This window comes from Engraulis encrasicolus, chromosome 9 (assembly GCF_034702125.1).
Source record: "Engraulis encrasicolus isolate BLACKSEA-1 chromosome 9, IST_EnEncr_1.0, whole genome shotgun sequence".
Classification (NCBI taxonomy): Eukaryota; Metazoa; Chordata; class Actinopteri; order Clupeiformes; family Engraulidae; genus Engraulis; species Engraulis encrasicolus.
The window spans coordinates 51,130,978-51,151,892 of record NC_085865.1 but is presented as its reverse complement, the minus strand read 5'-3'; the positions used below and the strand labels follow the sequence as shown (position 1 = coordinate 51,151,892).

Sequence of the window (20,915 nt, the reverse complement as noted above, 5' to 3'; positions counted from 1 at the left end):
AGATGTATGTGAGATTTGGCTGAATCCTATAGAGAGCATTCCTGGGCGAATAGACCGGCCAGAACGAAATTCAAGCGACAGAGAATCGCTAGACTAAGAGCGATACGTGTGATTGAAGCGTCAGAGTATGTCCATCAAATGCAGAATGCAAGCATTCCAACATTCCCATTGGTTGTGGCGGCTTTCGCCAAACCGCGTCATGGCTAATTTGCATAACATTGTCATGAGCTCAACTACAAACTGTCGCTCTATTCGTGCGAATCGCCTCTAGTTGCCCGAATCGCTTTTGTCACAGAGCTCAATACAAAGTCAATTACTTCAGTCGCTGGACATGCTCATGTCGCGCTTGGTCTATTCTTGCCTTTATAATGTGCATCAGTAGTCGCAGTGCATGTTGACATGCATATTCCTTTAGGTGAAATTCCGCTTTCCAATGTTGATGGCATTTACTCAGTCCCAAACCATGCCAGTCCCACCACCATGCTTGATTTTACAGACTGGACACTTTTCTTTGTATAAATCACTTTTTACACTATACATAATTGACACCATCTAAAGCAAATTTGTTTATCTTGGCCTCATCAGAGACAAACAGAGTAAGATGATGGGTTGCTAGAAGCATGTTGTGTGGTCTGACAACAGCAAAATAAACAAATCTGCTTGTAACATGTACTGTTCCTACCAAAGCAGATTATGATTCTCTCTATGGGATTTCAGTCAAATCTCACACACATCTCTTTTAGCCAGGTGCAGACTCAAAATTTCAATAATCTCAAAAAGTTGTAAGGCAGCGATTAAACACACACTGATGAGCTCCTTTTCAATTACTTTTAATTTTGAGATGTTTCGGGTCAACACGGCCCCCTCTCTGATACTCTCTAAGGGATTTTGACCCGGGGTGTACTCACTTTTTTGAGTACATGCTTAAACATTAATGGCTCTCAAATTATTTTGCGTGAACAATACATTTAAGTGGCTGTACAAGTTGTACGCTGACTACTTACTGTACTTGTCTTTAGCAAATGTATTTTAGTAAGGTTTACTTAACCGATTTGTTGGGTCATTTTTGCTTACATGTACCTTCTTGTGCCTACTGTATACAGGGCCGCTGACAGCTTTGGCCGGGCCCAGGTCAAAGTCGCCTGAAAGGGCCACATATAATGTAATGAGGACCAAATTCTGGGGCCCCTCTCTCCCTGGGCCCGGGAAAAATAACCCTTTGTCTCCTCTGTCAGCACCCCTGACTATCTTTCAGACCATTTTAAACATTAAATGTTTTTGGACTTAGTAAACATTAAATGTTTCCCCATTGCAAATGAGAAAATAACCTTTGAGTTGTGCTTTTGTGAGATGTTGAATAAAACTATTGTCAATAACGTCTTGCCTCGCATCACAAGCCCACAAGCACAAGGAGAGAATGGGAGGTTAGATATTGAAATGGACCCTAGATGTCCCCAAAGGCTTTCCTGGTCTCCTGACTGGTAGTATGAGTAGGAGGCCTGGCTTGTGGCCCTGCAGCCTCACCTGTCTCCCTGTACTGTGTTCGGTTCCCATATCCTCCTTGTCTTTGTCTCCTTTCCCTCAGTGGCTTTGATGGCTTTCTGTGTTGGTCTCAGCTATGCTTGACCCTGTTGACTTCGCAGCCTCAACTGCCTCTTCCTCCAGCTTCTACCATGGCCGTATGAGGCCTACAATCAAAGTCAATGAGAGCGAAGCGAAATTTCCCTGTGTGGGGACGGACCGAGAGGTCCTCCTGTACTGTTACCACACAATGTTTGAGCAAATCTTAATCCACACATCCAAACACAAGGTTGGCCATTTTGAAAGCCAACCATCTTTAAATCCATGGCTTCCAAAATCTAATCAGGTTATGTAGGCTACCTATCACAGAGCACTGCGGATCTCCAACAATCCGCATTTGGGGGATAATATTCATTCATGCCCCAGAAGGTGGGAAACTGGATAGCACACATGAAAGTGTTAAAGGCGATTAAATATTAAATCTCCATTAATTAGCAGGTGGTATATCTCTGAGCTGCAGGAAAACGTTTTCATTCTCAAGATAATATAAGATAAAATAAGATAAACCTTTACTTCAGGAGAGAAATTTAGTTTGGACATGAGTGTGACGTAGCGCAAAACGCAGTACGTCATATCCAGTTCAAAACATGCTCGTCATCCTATGAGATTTTCAAACCCTGCCTTTTCACTGCTTCATCAAATAAAGCTTGCAATCATGTAGGAGGAGGCATGCATTATCTTCCCAGCTCTTGTAGCTCTATGTGTTTTTGTGAAGGATCATTTCCATACTCTCCTGGTCAAGTGTTCATTGGCAAACAGCGTCCCCCTGTGTTCATACAGAGCAACAACAAGCATGTCAGATCGACGACACAAGTTTGACCTCTTTTTACTTTGTAGCAATCCCCTTGTGTTAACGGATGCATTTGACCGGTGGTCTGTATTTATTTACGTATTTATTTACATATTAACTTATATGTCTAGCTATCTATTGTGTTTGTACTGTATGTGTGTTTTTCTATTGTAGGCCTATGTGTTTTTATGTCATTCTGCTGTGCTATAAGACAAATTACCTTTATAAGGACATTAAAGCTTTGAAGTCAAGTTGTACAGTAGTCTCGTTGTAGTCCTTTGAAATAAAGTCTACATTGCTCTGCCGTGGCCAACCGGTAGGGCACTCGTCTACTAGGCGGCTGTCCCGGGTTCGATTCCTGGCCCTTCCCCCGTCTCGCTCTCCCCACTCGCTTCCTGTCACCACCTTCACTGTCTTATCGCAAAAAAAGTCAAAAAGACCAAAAAAAACAAATCTTTAAAATAAAGTCTACAGCAGGGTGTCCCAACCTTTTTCAACTTGGGGCCCGCTAGAAATGTTCATACACAGGGCCGGTTCTGGCTTATCTGGCGCCCTAGGCGAGTTTGAGTTCTGGCGCCCCCCCCCAACCTTTTGAAAGAGAAAAACACTCTTTTTTATACCTTACAGAACACAAGAGTAATACCGGTAGTAAGCTTAACTAAATAGCATCAAGAACAATAACTGTTTTGCATCAAATGGATTTCTGGTTCTTTTGGACAGCCAACCAACACATCAGATTGAGTCGCATGAAAGTGTCTTGGATGTAATGGTGGCGGTGCCCCCAACCCTAGATGAGAGGGAGGTTATCAATGTGTTTGAATTGTAAAATGGAATTGAAATGCCAGGAGAGTGATACAGTACATTTGCATGTAAAATGCATGTGTAGACAATAGGCCTACCAAGGAGGTCTGCATTGATAGCCTACCTACACTACCTACAGCATCACAAAGCATGGCAGCATAACAATTTTAATAAGATACACATTTGTGCTGTCTATGATTCCAAACCAATTTCATTTCTGGACTGGAAATAGTGGTGCATTTGTGAGTAGGAGAACGAGAAGGAGGCTATCTATGTGTTTGAACTGGAGGGACAGGGTGAGAGAAAGGGAGAAGAGCTGTCATGCTTTTGAATTTCATTATATACAAAATATAGTAAATAGCCTCACTTGTCTGCAATACTACATCACTCAGCATGAAAACGTGCTCTGCATGGTTCTGTCACATGATTAATGAAGGCCTATGTCATTCTGGTCTGGAAACAATGTTTTTTTAAGCTTACAACAAGCAGGTAATTCATTCAAGTGGATGGAAGGAGATGTGGCAGCTAAAATTGTTTTAAACATGGCACCAGTCTTACTTTACATTTCTTGTCAACCTAAGCAAGTATTATGATGTCAGGTGGGTGTTAGTGAGTAGGCTACTAACAGCTACTTTACTGGATTTCATTGCTTGGCATACTTGGCTAATGTTAGCATGCTAACTAGCGATTTCTCAGATCAAAAGCAAGCTCTTTTTCCCTCTAATTCCAAACAGTAGCCTCATAACTATTAGGATTTCCATTATCACAAACGGTTGCTGATTAAATCACATAGATCCAAAACACCCTCTGCAACTCCTGCATCATGCAATGACTGGTTTAATGAGAACATAACAATTCTCCACCCAGCAGAGCAACACTGCTGTTGGCGCTTGCCCTAGCTCTGTCTCTCGAGTGAGTCTCCAAAATTCAAAACATATCGCACGCTGTCACTCGTCCCGCCCCCTTTCTCAGGACTGTCTGTTTATTGGTTCACAGACTTCCCAGAGACAGTTGAAAGCTATATTACTATTGGCTGAGGGGCGTTTTGCCGTGAGGAGCGCTTTCGCCACGCTTTGTTGATTGCGACTTCATAACAAAAAACCTCCATATCGCAAAATTACGCATCGGAGAGCGCCATGTCGGCGCTCCTTCTTCACATTGCGCTCTAGGCGACCGCCTAGCCGGCCTATGCTTAAAACCGGCCCTGTTCATACATATTTAGGATTTCATAGGGAGAGGGCACCTTTTACCAAAAAGGGGTTAGGCTAAAATGGGTTAATCAATAGCGGTCCCAGGATAGAGCCCTGGGGGACCCCGCAGTTTAGTGACATCGGTGATGAGGTATGGCTTCCAATGGCAACAACAAAACTTCTTTGTTGGAGGTATGACAGAGTGAAAGTGAAGCCCAACTGGGAAACTCAATCTCCCATTGTCATTGTGACAGCACACAAGTGGACACTGCACACAATGAAACTGCATATATGCCTCACCCGTGCAAGGGGGCAGTCCCCAATGGCGCCCAAATGGGAGCAGTGCGGCGGAACGGTACCATGCTCAGGGTGCCTCAGCCATGGAGGAGGATGGGGGAGAGAACTGGTTAATTACTCCCCCCACCAACGTGGTGGGTTGGGAGTCAAATCAGCAACCTTTGGGTTACAAGTCTGATGCCTTAATTGCTTACCCATGAATGCCCTAAGAACTAAGGAGTTGAAACTTTGTACTCAGCATATTACTGTATGTGTGATGAAGTTTATTAATACGATGTCTTTCCAGCTCAGAGTTCAATGAGCTTCTAAACAAATAATATAAGAACACTGCAGATAAAACAGTTCTAGAAATAGGAATAGGAAATACACTTGGAGACTTAGACCAGATATGCTCTAAGAAGGAGTGATACATTTGACTCTCTCGTGTTTAATTAACACACAGTCATTCTACAGTGAATTATAGAATTAATATAGAAACACTTGAAATGTACAACGTGGTTTACTGTACCGGTCTTACTGAGTAAAGGGCATACTTACTTACTTACTTACTTACTTACTGTATGTGAAGAAAATAAGAAATGGGCCACTTTTATAGCATGTACCATATGAGTAAACACACATTCCATGTATAATGTGTGTATGTTGCGATGTAAGCATTGTAAATGGAACAAGTATGGGTGCCTTACTTTTATGGGATGGACTTCTATGTTATGTGTCATTTAATATGAGAGTAGGTCTTGTATAGTCCATATTTTGTAATCCTTCTGTACGTTTATAGATAGATACTATGGAGTAGGCCTATATGTACAGTGAAGAGAATAAGTATTTGATCCCTTGCTGATTTTGTTGGTTTGCCCACTAATAAAGACATGATCATTCTATAATATTAATGATAAAATGTATTCTAATATAGAGAGACAGAATATCAAAAAGAAAATCCAGAAAATAACTTTGAAGAATATATTTTAATTGATTTGTATTCCATTGAGGAAAATAAGTATTTGACCCCTCTAGTCAAAGAAGACAACATACTTGGTGGCAAAGCCCTTGTTTTCTCATACAGAGGTCAGATGATTCTTTCAGTTAATGACAATGTTTGTGGATATATTAGAAAGGATTTTTGTCCACTTTTCTATGCAGATCATCTCTAAATCACTTAAGTTGCATGACTGCAGCTTGCCAAATGGGAGCTTCTGTTCCCTTCACAGGATTATTATAGGGTTAATGTTTGGAAACTGTCTAGGCCACTTCATGACCTTAATGTGCTTCTGCTTGAGCTACTCCTTCGTTGCTTGGGCTGTATGTTATGGATTATTATCATATTGGGACGCCAATCCATGACCCACCTTCAGTCTAGTGGTGGTGGGAAAGAGGTTGGCATGCAGCATTTTACGTTTACATGTCTCCCTCCATCCATTTCTTGACGATGTGAAGTTGTCCTGTGCCTTGGCCAGACAAACAACCTCAAAACATTATGTTACCACTTTCATTTATGATGTTGGAGAAGGCGTTGTTCTTGGGATCATAGGCAGCATTTCTCTTCCTCCAAACACATCGAGTTGTGTTAATGTCAAACAGTTTGATTTTGGTGTCATCTGATTCCAGCACCTCCCAATCATATCCTAATCCAGTTTGATGTTCATTGGCAAACCTCAGGTGAGCCTGAACAGGTTCCTTCTGAAGCCAGGGTACCATACATGCACTGCAGGATTTTAATCCGCTGTGGTATCAAGTGTTTCCAATAGTTTTCTTAGTGATTGAGGTCCCAGCTGCCTTGAGATAATTTCCTAGCTCCTCCCATACAGTTTTAAGGTGCTTTATCTCCTTTTTTCTGGTTATTAAATTCCCACAAGGTCAAATCTTGTATGGAACCAGAGACAGGCCTAAGATTGATGATTGATGATCATTTTGTATGTCCTAAAATTGGGAAGAAATACACCAACAGTTTGCTCTTTAATATCCAGGAGCCCATTACAGCCTTGTTGAGTTCTAACTGACATCCTTTGACAGCTTTTTGGTCTGTCCCCTGTTGGCGAGTTTAGTTTGATTGATTGACTGATTCTATGGACTGATTCTGCAGATTCAATGTGTCTTTTGTGTAGGTTACTATTAACAGGTGTGTTCAATTCAACAAGTTGATTGGAAGTGTCATTTGCGGGATCAGAACTCTTAATGGTTGGCAGGGGATCAAATACTTATTTCCCTCAATTAAATATAAATCATTTATTATATATTTTTTAGAGTTAATTTCTGCATTTTATTTTTGATGTTCTGTCTCTCCATATTAGAATACATATTATCATTAACATTAAATACTGATCATGTCTTTATTAGTGGGCAAACCAACAAAATCAGCAAGGGATCAAATACTTATTCTCCTCACTGTATAATATTATCTAATATATTCCCTTACTTGGGCTGGCCATGTAGTCAAGCACAGGTCATATACTGTACTGTACAAGCGCAATACCAAACCAGCCCAACAGGGAAAGGGATGGACTTATCTGGTCGCCAGGGCTCTGTGAGAGAAACGGTTCAGCATTGTGAGACACACACACACACACACACACACACACACACACACACACACACACACACACACACACACACACACACACACACACACACACACACACACAGTTACCTCATGTTTGTTTCACTCATAATACTGTGTGTGTGTGTGTGTGTGTGTGTGTGTGTGTGTGTGTGTGTGTGTGTGTGCGTGCGCACGCGCGTCCTTATCAACAGTGTCTTAAGAAGAAGGGTCGGGGTCAGTATCGTGGGCCAGGCCCTCCAGCGTCTTCCCCTGTAGGAGCCCCTCTATCTGCAGGAACATAGCTGCCTGTCTGTGCTTCTGGAAGATACCCAGTGTCTCCTGTACACGTACACGCACACGCACACACACACACACACACACACACACACACACACACACACACACACACACACACACACACACACACACACACACACACACTCAAGGGGTTCAAGTACCTGCATACCAGGAGAGACCCGATTCCTTGTGTGTGTGTGTGTGTGTGTGTGTGTGTGTGTGTGTGTGTGTGTGTGTGTGTGTGTGTGTGTGTGTGTGTGTGTGTGTGTGTGTGTGTGTGTGTGTTAGAGTGTGTTTGAGTGTGTGTATGCGTATATGCATGTCTGTATGAATGCATGCATCAGTGTGTGTGCATGCGTGAGTGCATGTGTGTGCATATGTGCTCTGATACTTACATTATCTATGCGGGTGTCTCCAGTGCTGAGGTGTGCGCGACGCAGCAGGGGGTCTGCGAGGGGGTTTGAGGTGTCCACTGCCCCCCCTGTAGCACCCCCTGTAGCCCCCCCTGTAGTGAGATCGGCCCCAGAGGAGGGCACAGCTGCCAGCCGGGAGTGGAACAGCTGCCCCAGACACACCTGCAGGGCCTGGGAAAGGGAAAGGGAACACACAGATCCACAACTTCAGCTGCATTCACATATACGTTACTACTCGCTTCTCGCTCACTCGCCTACTCACCACTTGCGTATGGAATGCTCGCTAAACGTTCCTGCGGGTTAAACTGTCAATGCAAAAGCGAGAAGTATACTGTCAGTAGTCCGAAAGCTGCATTCCAATTGGCTACTCGCTTACTTGCTTCGCTCTAAGTTAAAAGATTTTTTATCCCGGAATCCGCCCACATCGTATCCCTTGTACGCCCCTCACCTACTCGCCTCTTCGCTTCACTGGAACACATTCTATTGACTTAACTCACTGAGCGAGTAGCCTAACTAGTAGCAATGCGTGTGAACGTACAGTAGCTTTAGACCGGCTTCTGACCGAGACACTTTTTTTCTCTGTCAGGCGCGATTTCCATTGTTTTCCTGCGGAACAGCCACAGCTGACTAACACTTCACTGTTGGAACCCTCCTTTCCTTCTTTTCTTTCCTCTGCTTCCCTTAACACAGTGGTTATCAGCTTTTGTTGAACAAATGCCCCCTTGACCTCATCATAAGCCTCCCAACGCCCCGTTGACCTCATCATAAGCCCCCCAACGCCCCGTTGACTTTATCATAAGTCTGCCAACACCCCCCTTAGTATCAAAAAATAAAATAGACTAATGCCCCCCCAATGGGAGCTAAGCCCCGCCCCCACTCAGCTATATCCTTCTCAAAGCCCCCCTAGGGCTCCCCAACACTACCCAGCGGCTGTAGCACCCCCATTGAGAAACGCTACCTTAACCCATTGATGCCTAAAGCACCTGCAAAAAACACCTGCTGAATGCCTAAGCCCTTGTTGGGAAAGTGGTCCTCAGCCTATAAAAGCCTATATCTGCCTACGCAACTGAATCTTCTTTTCAGATTGGCTGATGGGGTTGCAACTAATTCCCTATAACCTGTCAGGCGTCAAACGTGCGACTAAGTTAGGCGAACTAATTCTAAACTGCAGGTTGCTATGGCCAAAAGCAGGGCTGGACTGGGATCTGAAAAGGGCCCGGGCACTTTTTGACGCCTGAGGGCCCGACACCGATGCCTATCGGTATTTATGACATCGTATATAATATAGCCTATTAAAAAGCTCACACGAAAAAATGCTTCATCACTACTCACAATAACCTTCTTGGGGAGATGGTCACAGTGTACCCTCATGTTCCCTTCATCCTGCTGAGTATGTTTGAGGGTAGGCGATAGAGAGAGGTGGACAACTAACTATTTTCCTGATTATTTCCTGGCCAGTGAATCTCAATATAAAAGTATTCATACCATTTCCCTAAAGCAAAAACTGGAAATAGGTCCTACAGATACAAACACCTTAACGCACACACACACACACACACAAAATTGACACCATAATAATAATAAAATGTAATAAAAATAATAATTTCCTAGATGTTTCAACTTCAAATTGCTCCAGTCCACAGATACTGTCAGTGAGCTTACTAAATGGCAACACCACCCCTCCCCTTTCCCAACGCACACCAAAACGGTTCTAGTTGTTGTAGTCTAGGCATAAACTGTATGCAGCTTGACACTGATCAAAAGAGCCCAAGACTGTCATTATATCAGTGGGGTTTTTCTTCCCTACACTCGTCATTTTTTCACCACAACAAAACCAAGTGACCGCTTATTATTATTGCTTAGTCTTCCAACAGAGGTTGATGACGTTACGTACAATAAGCCTACGCATTGAAGCGTCCAAACCGCGTCGCCTCAACCATCAAGATATTAAAACATCCATCCAATGATTAAATGCTTTCCAGAACAAAACGTGTTTGCATGGATAAAAAAGCCAATCCGTGACCACCACAGGAAAATTCAACTTATGAAGGCCCTATAAAATATCACATTGTCAACAACAAAGTTAAGCTACATGTTTCAGCTATTACAATAAAAGGAGAGCGTAGGCGTAGCAGCGTCAGCGATTCACAAACAGCACGGAAAGACGGCTTCTTTCTTCATCTACCATGCAAAGAGGCAGATAATGACGTGACATGCCATTATGAAAAGATTGCAAAAAATACATTTAGGCCTAGTTTAAACTCCTAGTTGCAAAAGACAAGACAAGCAATAGACTAAAACAAGATATTTGTTGGATTTGAGAAAGTGAACGTGGGGATGCGCCGTAATTAACATGTAATTACAAGACACATTGCACAGGTGGTTGTGACAGGCAGCTCACACACGTAAAGCGATATGGAAGATTTCTCGCGCAACAATACAACAAAGTTTAAGAAAATAAATCAATACATATTTGTGAGTGACTGATTTGAGCGAGTGGGGAGGGACATCTTCAGTTTCAGGCAATAAACTACATGGGAAAAACGCCGAGGCGGTGAGCTAATCTGCTTGGCCAGCCAGGGTACGGTAGTTCTTGGGTAGAGGGCAGAAAGACTAGCTTCACTTCAACACAGCATCTCATGACAGCTCAAGGCAAATGGAAGATTTCTATGTGCTGGCGCAACATTACAAGACAAGTGCATGGGAATGTATCAAATGGGTATTGGGTACCAATAACGTTAGGTTATGGCTATAACCCTCGGTTCTTTGATAACAGAGTGAGGTGTTTCACTATGGGATACGCTTGGGCGTGACCATCTATGGAAGCTCCAATGACATTACGTCTGTCAAAGACAGACAGTCGACGCAGTCGGGCTCCGCCCGCTTGGGGTGTCTACCCCCGTCGACACGCTGAGTCCAGCATTCTTAACGGTTTCTTCCCCACCTAACAACTAGTGCAAGGAGGGAAAAATAGGTGAAACACCTCACTCTGTTATCAAAGAACCGAGGGTTATAGCCATAACCTAACGTTCTTTTTCTAACTTCGCTCGGTGTTTCACTATGGGAGATATAGCCCACTCCCGGAATGCACGCTATGTAAAGCCCTTATTACAGTAGCATCGGTCAGAATGTATAGATCGCTGCTGGGGAGTCAGAACCTAGTACAGCGTGAGATAAGTGTCGGCCAGATACCTCTAGCTCATGAAAGCGGGCGAACGTGTACCCTGGGGCCCTGTTCGTTACATTGCACAGGCCTACCATTGGCAACCCCGTGGACAGTGCCCTGGAATTGGCCATTCCTGTTAATGCATAAGCTCTTAGGTCCCTAAGGGGCCGGCGAGACATTATTCTGATAGGCAACCGCTGTAGCTTTCACAATCCAATGAGACAACCCCTGACGTGGCAGTGGTAGTCCTTTATGGTGTGTGGCCGCCACAAAAAGTTGAACTCTGCTAAATTCTGTATAGTCACAGAGCTTTAACAGGACACACATAGTTGAGCTCCTGACCCTCCTCTGAGTGAGGGGGCAGGGTGCGGGGCATCCAGGTCCTTTCTCCGACATCTAAAGAAAGTCCTGCTCTGGGCACAAATCTGTAATGGGGAGAAGACGCACCTTCTTCAAATCAGAGTCAGATTGTAAACCAAGAGGGCCTCACAAGGAAGGCTTTTAGTTCACTCACTCATCTCATGGTGGTTAATGCTGTATTGACAAGCTAAACTTCAAACCAGTGATTTGGAGGGGTGAGCGTGTAGCTCAACTTAACCAGAACTAAGTCTCCAAGGAGTACTACCCTGCTGGCTTGTACTCAAAACTTCAGTGGCTGGCTGAAAATGCAGCAAGGTAAACTTTCCTATTGGGAAAGACTTTAACCCTGTGTATAAGATCCCGTAGGAAGCTAAGAAGCTGAACAACAGGGCGTTAGGGAGAAGTGTCTCCGTGTGCCCCATACCTTGAACACACGCCATTTATGACCAAGTATGAAGTGTGTATGCTGCTGTCGCCCCTAGTACAGTCTCGGTGACTGCTGGGAGAGGGCGACTGCGTCTGAATTCTACCTCTCACAGAATGAGCCTACCGGACCAGCCTGTCTAGGTGTGAATTATAAATATCGCTTCTTGTCTGAGAGGATCTCTCAGTAGAGGTGGGGCCCCTGAGGGCCCTCCGAACACCCTTACACAATCGTGACCCCATAGGGTGACATAATTGGGCCAACAAAATCAGTAGCAGGCTCTGTTGCCTGATTCTGACCAGTGTGGGGGTTATTATGCTTATTGGTGTGAATGCATAGAGCAGGGTGTTTTGCCCATAGCAATCTAGTGCATCTTTTATGCCAAGGAGGAATAGAGGGCACTGTGTGTTTCCTTACAAGGTGTAGAGATAGCAAAAACCTGCACCAACCCCTGCCCCACACAAGCCGATGTTTGAGAGTAGAGAGGATGTTCCCCTTGGCCCTGTTCTGCAGACTTAACAGAAACTGTGACCCAGCAATAGTTTCCTCAACCACCTACATCGTTTTGGAAATGTTTCAGGGCCCAGAACACTTAATGTATATGGTCGCCCTGGACGTGCGATGGTGAAACCACTGCATGAACAACGTGGCCAGTAAGCTTTACTGTAAGCTTTACTGTAAAAGCCCTTCATCATAGAGAGACACCTCTCGCTACCGTAATAGCGGATGCCATTACACCAACTGTAGTCTAGACCTTGTCTGACTACTACTAACGGTGACTTGTTGAACCCAAATTCACTCGATGCTTTAGCGCCGTCCTGGAATCTAATGCTGACTCCTTCGAGAGGGAGCAATAGGGGGAAAAGTCTTAATTACAGTATTCTGATCCCAAGCCTGTCAGAGGGGCTAACGCCGTCCTCAATCGCCGGTTGAGACAGCGAGAATGCTGTATGTTTTGCCGTGGCGGCGAAACTCATAATACACATTATGATTTCAGACAGTCTACAGCCTTGTGATAAGATAATCTGCTGTAACTCTTGTGACAACCCCAAAATCGAGACGATGATATGATTGACAAAGCACCTTGTTGTCAGATGTATGCGATTGTGGCATACCTGTTTTTATAAGGCGGTCTGTAAAATGCGCTTTCCAGCTGAGATCGCGCAGTATGTTGAACAGAGCCCATTGACGGCTCCTTAGAGTAGAAAAGAAGGGATCTCTTCGTTCGTAACTCGAGAACTCAGTCTACTGACCTTAAATTAGTGTTCCACTGAACCTAGGTGGTTTTGTGATCAACAGAAGTTCTTTATCCACTTACAGTGGAATAAAGTAGTGTTGCGTTTGTGTACTGTACGTCATGGATGAGCATGACCCGTCGCTCTTATATGACGCTAGTCACGTTACCCACGCAGCCGTGACGTGACGCACACTAGTGGCGTCACCGGAGAAATCACTGCTCTGTCTCCGCTGCCAATAAAGGGGAAATGGTGCGCCCTGGTGGTGTTATGACAGTGGTGCACCCCTTTTCTTTATTTATGTACCGTATTTATTTTTGAGAGATTTCTGGTGTCAGTACATTGTACTTGTACACCTCGTGTGTGACTTCTCAATAACAACTCCGTCCTTGGCCCAAGGCCTGGATGGGGATGGCATTCTTTATTTATTTTAAAGCACACTGGTCTGTTGAGGCTACCCCTAGGCTGCAAGGGGAGCCACTTTTGTGTTACCAAATCTGCCCTCGCCTGGGTGCGAGGGATATTTGTTCCCTTAACACTGCTGAGACTACTGTGATAGTATCCCCTGTGCGCATAATGTTAACAATTTCACCCTTGGCCCCTGCCTGGATGCAAATGATAATTGTTTATTGAGCAGTTTAGTCTGGTGAGACAGAGGCTACTGCTTTGCATTACTTGTGTAAGTTATGTAGTAACAATTTCGCCCTTGGCTCTTGCCCAGATGCGAAAGACCCTTGTTTACCGAACACTTTAGTCTGGTGAGATGCAAAGTGTGCATGTTTATAACATGTTAACATTGTTATGTGTTAAGACAATTCACACTAGGCCCCTACCTAGATGCGAATGACCTTTGTTTACTTAACACTTTAGTCTGGTGAGACACAATGTGTGTATATTGTGTTAATAAAATTCGCCCTTGGCCCTGCCTTGGTGCGAATGACCTTAGTCTACTTAACACCTTAGTGAGATGAGACCGCTTCTCATGCATTATGTGCATCTTATGTGTTGACCAAATCGTTCCTGGCCCTTGCTAGGAAGATAAAGATCTTTGTATACTGAACACCTTGGTATACTGAACAGTTTGGTGAAATTACCCTCTGTGTAGCATTGGCGTTTATTTTGTATCAACAGATTCGCCTTTGGCCCACGGCCTAGGTGCGAATAATGTATATTTACTGGACACTGAGATTGGGTGTGATTTGTGCTTGGTGACACTTTGTCTGCAGTTTCAGATTTTGAACACCTGTAAGACATAACCTTTTCTCCATCTTCCTCTCCGCTGTGGGCGAGGACGTGGGAACAAGTGAGCCTGGGCTGTCAGGTCCGCCACTGGGTCCTGTAGGCCGTTTGGACAGTTTGGGCCTCTGTTCTGGGTTGAAGCACCTTGAGCTTCTGACCGTTCTAGCCCTTAGGGTGCAGGCTATGGCCTCTCTCTCCATAGGATGACTACCTTGACCTGTCTGGGAGGTTGGGGCCTGGGGCGGCTTGTGTGTCAGGCTCGCCCAGAGAGCATCATCCTTCTGCCTGCCGAGACCTTGTCTCCCTCATCTTCACCAGCACAGCGCCGGGCCCTTGGTGCAGCGTGTAGATGATGCCTGAGTGTCTGTTTTGCCGTGTCCGTCTGGACCTGGTGACAGCATCAGAGAGCAATCGGACCGGCTCGCCCACCTATCAGTCTCTCTTGCAGGGGAGAGCGATGTTGGACATAGTCGACACAGACCGTCGGTTAGGGCACATTTGGAATACTTGTGAGGCTTCCAGTGACAGGGGGCCATCTCTCAGACAGGCCAGGACTGCTGGGAGGGGTGGCCAGGTTGGACTTGAGGAGGGAGGGGGGTTGGGGGCAGTGTTGCTGGTCCCTTTCCTTGTCTCCTGCATCCTGAGCAGAGGGCCGCCGAGTCAGCATGGTCACTGGGGGGCCTTGATTACTGCAGGATAGGTCGCCCACCCTGTTGGGGTCGAGGGGGCAGCGACGTAATGTCCCTGATATTGTGCTTTATGCTTGGGTATCCTCCTGCTCCCTGTGAGAGGGGGTAGCCTAAGCTGGGGTCGTCCTCGGGTGGCATGGTATCCACAGAGTCTGACTTGTGCATGGGGCTGTTAGTGACGATCACCACATTCAGCCTCCGTTCTCGAATTCCCTCTGGTATTGTCCACGCAGTGGTGCAGGTATGGCGGCCTGCAACCGTTGCATGTGCATGGTAGGGTTCCATGCAGACCTGGGATTCTCCGCCCGCCATGGTTGGCTGCGTGACGCCGGCACGGGAGGCAACGGGCTCTTCACTCTTTGTTTTCAGTCTTCCCCATGGCGGGGGAAATGCCTGAAGCATCTTTCAGAATAAAAGAGAGAGGAGAGTAGTGTTACTCGAAGAACTCGTCATAACAAGTGATTACTTCAGTTAACACCAGTGTTAGCAGATTAGCCGCACGTGCGGGGTAGCTACAGATCGAAGCTAGCAACTTGTTTCCCGCCGAGTGGGTTTACATGCGGTGGGTTACCAACAGAAAACAGATTAAATTAGTCAAACAGAGTAGCGAGTGAGGCGTTCTCGCTCCCTGTTGTAAGGTGTAGCTTACCATTAATAAGTTATCACCGGCACCCGAGTGCTGGGTGGAGGTAGAGGTAGCTAAATCAGGCTAAGCTGAAGTTAGGTAGCTAGGTGGGTTAGGTAGCCCGCCATGCTAAACTTGTAGCTACAGATCGAAGCTAGCAACTTGTTTCCCGCCGAGTGGGTTTACATGCGGTGGGTTACAAACAGAAAACAGATGAAAATAGTCAAACAGAGTAGCGAGTAGGGCGTTCTCGCTCCCTGTTGTACGGTGTAGCTTACCATTAATAAGTTATCACCGGCACCCGAGTGCTCGGTGGAGGTAGAGGTAGCTAAATCAGGCTAAGCTGAAGTTAGGTAGCTAGGTGGGTTAGGTAGCCCGCCATGCTAAACTTGAAGTTCGCCACGACGCGGACACTTCACTAGAGTTGGAAAGTAAGCTGACTTAACTGCAAACCTTCAATGCACCTCAATATAGCACTTACCGGCCGCGGTCGCGTTCGGCGACGGGGTCCTGGACGGTCCGTCTGTGAACGGTTAAGCGAGCACAGCCTTGGCAGGTGCGAGGAGCTTGTAGTAGATCTTCACGGGAAGAAAGCGAGAATGCTGGACTCAGCGTGTCGACGGGGGTAGACACCCCAAGCGGGCGGAGCCCGACTGCGTCGACTGTCTGTCTTTGACAGACGTAATGTCATTGGAGCTTCCATAGATGGTCACGCCCAAGCGTATCCCATAGTGAAACACCGAGCGAAGTTAGAAAAAGAACCATGACTGATTTGATTTAGTCAGGATGGCAATTTGGTCGGAGGTGATGAGAAATTACGAAACGCCGAAGCGGCACATAGCTACACTAGCTGAGTGTGTTGAGGGGGCTAACCTCTCTCTCCCTGGGGCACGTCTCGTATCCGGACCGTCTCTACTCGTAGGCTACCTCCCCTGCTCGAACCACCTCGCCCGCACTGTTCGCCCGCCGCCGCCTCCTCCACGCCTGATTTACATGGGCGCTTCATTCTGCACCACCTTGCACTCGTTGATGCACCGGCGGTCCTACTGTCCCAACCTTAGGTCGAGCTGTGTGATTCACCACACCTCCCACGGCCACACGAGAGCTACCGGTCCGGAGCTCGAGCTGGTGGTGCTTTTAGCTTTGAACAAGTCAGTGATTTTAGCACATTTTGTCCCGCCTTCTTTTAGTTTTAGTTTTCGCTTTTTCCATGCGCTTTTCATAGCCAGTCCTTTCTTTCTCCATATAGCGCCCTGTATCCTCCGCTCCACCACCAGAGTTTTTATTAACCGAATAGCCACCATCCAAGTCAACGAAACTTCGGATGATGATGCATTGCTGACAGACTAGAACTAGTTGGGTAGAGCCAGAGTCATGAATAGAAAAGAGTTGTGTATATCCCATTGGCATACGTGGGCAAGGGGCGGGGTCTATTTTCCGTGTCATGGCTCCTCCCTGTAGACTTCAAGAAGTTCCATATCCGGAAGTGGGCCCCGTAGACTTTCGTTTGACTGTCGACACCTTTCTCGGTAAGTTGATAAATGGGAGAACAAATCGAAATGTTTTCTGTGTTTCAGTATCCGTTGTCTAAAGTATAGCCTTCAATTATGTAATTGCATGTGGTTTGCATGAAAATTGCGATGTCGATGTTAAAGACGAACGCTGTTTAGGAATGAATAACCACTTCTGGTAGCTTAAGTTAGCATAGTGGTAACGTTACAATCCTATACAATGCGCTACTATCTGTATCATAAACGACTGTGTTTTCTACTTCCCACATTCATATAACGCCATATTACCCGTGTACATTCGTGGTTTGATCTTCCCAGCTATTTGAATGCATGTAGCTGCATGTGGTTAGCGTAGCGAGTAAGCATTTACGTGTGGATGTGTTGGCTAGCTACAAAAATTACAATTGAGTCCCGAATATTAAAGTACTGAAGTTGATGACCCCAGGTATTTCAGAAACCGAGAAATATATATTTCTGTTGAGTAAACCATGGATGTTTGCTGAACAGTTTGCTGAACAGTTTTGAAGTTGGCTAGTCGAACTACTATGCACAGTCCGTAGCCAGATGTGCACCGCATTGACAATGCGCCGTATACCTGTATTTCTCCTTTTAGCTCTGTGAAATCAAATAGTTTCTGATTGATTTGAATGAGTGGTGGATTAATGTCTATTTTTTTTGTCTGCCAGTCTATCATTTTACTTCACTGATGACCCCTGAACAGATTGTCAGTGCCCTTCCCAACTTCATGTGTTTCTTTATTTCATTGCTCTTCCTCATACAGCTTGCCCCCACACTCACAGCTTGGTGTGTATATTATAACAATGTGTTTCTTTATTTCATTGCTCCAGGTGTGTCATGTTCACTCATCATTCACAGATATCCGGCCCTTCTTCATACAGCTTGCCCCCCTCCCCTCATTCACAGCTTGGTGTGTTGCTATCATTACTATGTGATTCCTTACTTCACTGATGACCCCTGAACTTCATGTGTTTCTTTATTTCATTGCTCCAGGTGTGTCATATTCACTCATCATTGACTGATGACCCCTGAACAGATTTCCGGCCCTTCTTCATACAGCTTGTCTTCCACCTTCACAGTCATGGTGTGTATATTGTTATTACAATGTGATTCTTCATTTCATTGCTCGTCTTCATGCAGCTTGCCCCCCTCCCCACATTCACAGCTTGGTGTGTTGTTATTATTACTATGTCATTCTTTACTTCACTGATTACCCCAGAACTTCATGTGTTTCTTTATTTCATTGCTCCAGGTGTGTCATATTCACTCATCATTGACTGATGACCCCTGAACAGATTGTCAGTGCCCTTCCTAACTTCATGTGATTCTTTATTTCATTGCTCCAGGTGTGTCATATTCACTCATCATTGACTGATGACCCCTGAACAGATTGTCAGTGCCCTTTCTAACTTCATGTGATTCTTTATTTCATTGCTCCAGGTGTGTCATATCCACTCATCATTGACTGATGACCCCTGAACAGATTGTCAGTGCCCTTCCCAACTTCATGTGTTTCTTTGTCATTGCTCTTCCTCATACAGCTTGCCCCCACACTCACAGCTTGGTGTGTATATTGTAACAATGTGTTTCTTTATTTCATTGCTCCAGATGTGTCATGTTCACTCATCATTCACAGATATCCGGCCCTTCTTCATACAGCTTGCCCCCTCCCCACATTCACTGCTTGGTGTGTTGTTATTATTACTATGTGATTCTTTACTTCACTGATGACCCCTGAACAGATTGTCAGTGCCCTTCCTAACTTCATGTGTTTCTTTATTTCATTGCTCCAGCTGTGTCATATTCACTCATCATTGACTGATGACCCCTGAACAGATTTCCGGCCCTTCTTCATACACCTTGTCTTCCACCTTCACAGTCATGGTGTGTATATTGTTATTACAATGTGATTCTTCATTTCATTGCTCGTCTTCATACAGCTTGTCTCCCACCTTCATCTGGTTCTTCACTTAATTGCTCCAGGTGTACCATATTCACTGATAATGATATTTGTTGTTCATATACAGCAGCATAGACCCCTTTTACAGTTTTAATTTTCTGTCTATTTCAATGTTACACGTTGAGTATGACCGCTGCATGTCTGTGTTGTTGACAGGCACAACACTCAGGAGTGCTGTGAGTTGCATGACACCTGCAGAGGCTCCATACTACAGACTACTACTACTCGGTACTACAGAAACCGGATCACTTGACAAGCCTGTGTCCTGTTTTGGCCTTCCACACTCTGTAGGATTGCATAGGCTCCATTTCTTCTCCCACATCACCATTCCAAAACAACTCCAGATGTTTCGTTTGTATTATGGCCAGTTTCTTTACATCTGTTACACTACCTGTGTTTTGCACCCAAAACTGGACTGCTCTATCTGTTTCTTGTTTTTTATCATTATCACTTGCATTGCTGTAAATATGTTCCATTAGCTCAGTTTTGCAACTATGAAGTGTACAGTTTTGTTGTTGTATTACTGTTACGCTGAGCAAAAAGAAACCTCAAACCTTACTCTTAGGCCTATGTGAATTCTTCATGCGTGTCGTGCTCTGTCAACAGTTTGATGCTTACAAAGCATTCCAAGTGTCTGTATGATGTTCTACCATTATGCTATGCCTTCACACAGTTAATAACAAAAGGTATACAGTATTAAAAATGCATATTCACACTAGGTTATTGTCTAACTTGGCACCATAGCAGTGAGCATCCAGTGTATTTCTGTGTTCAAAACATACATAAATACATTAAAAAAAAAATTAATTGGCCCACTCAAGTACTGGTTATACAGTTGTTGTCTTTTTTTAATTATAATTTATTTAGTCCACATGACAGATCCATGGCCCTGCTCCATGCCACTGATTCAGAGTCGTGTGTAGGGACTACACGTCTCTGCCCTGATCCTCTTCACTCTGCCTGCATGCAACGATGCATGTTTTTGGCAGGTCTGATGCAGCCTCATAAAGGCTAAAGCTAGCCTGCGTCTCACTGCTAGAGATCTATAGACATACAAGTGTATGTGATTAGTTTTTAACGAATTAATATTTGTAGTGTAAATAATGAACACAACGCTTTAACGATTACAGTCAGAAGCTACCAAGAAAGTTAGCATCTCATAGGTAAGTGGCGGGCTCCTGGCTAAGCTAATGGTGATTTCCCTCAAAACGTGATAAAAACACACCAGTTCTACGACAGTAGCGTGTAAACAACACAGTATTTTATATCACCTAGATGTACTAGACGAATTACCTAAAAAAATGGGATGGATCCCGTTTGTGTGCATATTTATTCAATGCTTACTGTAGAAAGGCTTATTCTGCTCAGTAGAAGTCAATGACGGCTCTCTGTTTGTTTAGAACTTTACAGAGCCATTAGCGTGTCTACACAGCCACTAGGTGACTTTCCCGCCGAGATCAAAGGTAGGCGTAACTCTGTGTTATCAATGGCTCTGGGTCGAGCGAGCGAGGGCCTGAAGGGAGGGGCGGGCCTTTGAGAAGCAGTAGATTTCATTGGACTAGGCCAATGTGACTCAAAAGAAGCATCCAATGAGCACCGACGTGTCCTTTTTTTTACCGTCACAGACAAAAAAAATAATGTATATATTTTTTAATTATTATTTCGGGCTCTCGGGCCCTCGAAAAGACGCGAGGGCCCACCGGGCATTGCCCGGTATGCCAGATGGCCAGTCCAGCCCTGGTCAAAAGCCAGTCGTTAGTTCTATCGCATTTGTTTATCAAGT

The 20,915-nt window shown here is 44.9% G+C and overlaps 1 long non-coding RNA gene across 5 annotated transcripts; it reads left to right on the top strand.

Moving 5' to 3' along the window:
- The first annotated feature begins 17,022 nt into the window (after positions 1 to 17,022).
- Positions 17,023 to 19,850, top strand: LOC134455198 (uncharacterized). 5 transcript variants are annotated; one of them, XR_010036067.1, is made up of 4 exons: positions 17,023 to 17,172; positions 18,166 to 18,256; positions 18,966 to 19,056; positions 19,289 to 19,850. It is a non-coding gene; the product is annotated as an uncharacterized LOC134455198 (long non-coding RNA). The 5 variants fall into 5 exon arrangements; XR_010036066.1 differs by having other exon boundaries at positions 18,003 to 18,256; XR_010036069.1 differs by lacking the exon at positions 18,166 to 18,256.
- The last annotated feature ends 1,065 nt before the right edge of the window (positions 19,851 to 20,915 follow it).